Source organism: Penaeus monodon, chromosome 25, assembly GCF_015228065.2.
Source record: "Penaeus monodon isolate SGIC_2016 chromosome 25, NSTDA_Pmon_1, whole genome shotgun sequence".
NCBI lineage: Eukaryota > Metazoa > Arthropoda > Malacostraca > Decapoda > Penaeidae > Penaeus > Penaeus monodon.
This window is the reverse complement of record NC_051410.1, coordinates 7,034,589-7,035,071: the sequence shown is the minus strand read 5'-3', so window position 1 is coordinate 7,035,071 and position 483 is coordinate 7,034,589.

Here is a 483-nt window from a genome sequence, read left to right as displayed (position 1 = left end):
ACAAACGCGAGCGTCTACCTCCTCTCGAAGCTTCACATGCACTGAGGTCTGGCCACCGCGCTACCCGTGGAATGTGTTCGGTCACCTTATCGCTCGCCACCTTTCCTTGGGTGATAAGTAGCGTTCGATTCCGTCCGTTCTTGGCGTCGGCTTTATTACAAAGGCGTATTTAACCTTTTGTAAGTGATATATTTCATTTTTTTAATTCGCTGTTTTCGAAGAGAAATAAATGCTGAGTCTGTTGATGGTCTAGGGTAGTTGCTTGATAAGTAATTTTATCTTTACTTGCATGATAACAATGAATGTACTGTCACTCACTGCGATACAGTTGTGTCAAGTCAGATATAAGTAATCTTCTAATCTTGTAACAGATTTTTTAATCGCTAAGACGCGTTAACGCCTGCATTAACACTTGCTTTTTACCTTGTCTTTCAAAATGCGTTGCAAGCTAAACACACATTAACACATACCTAATGTAACACG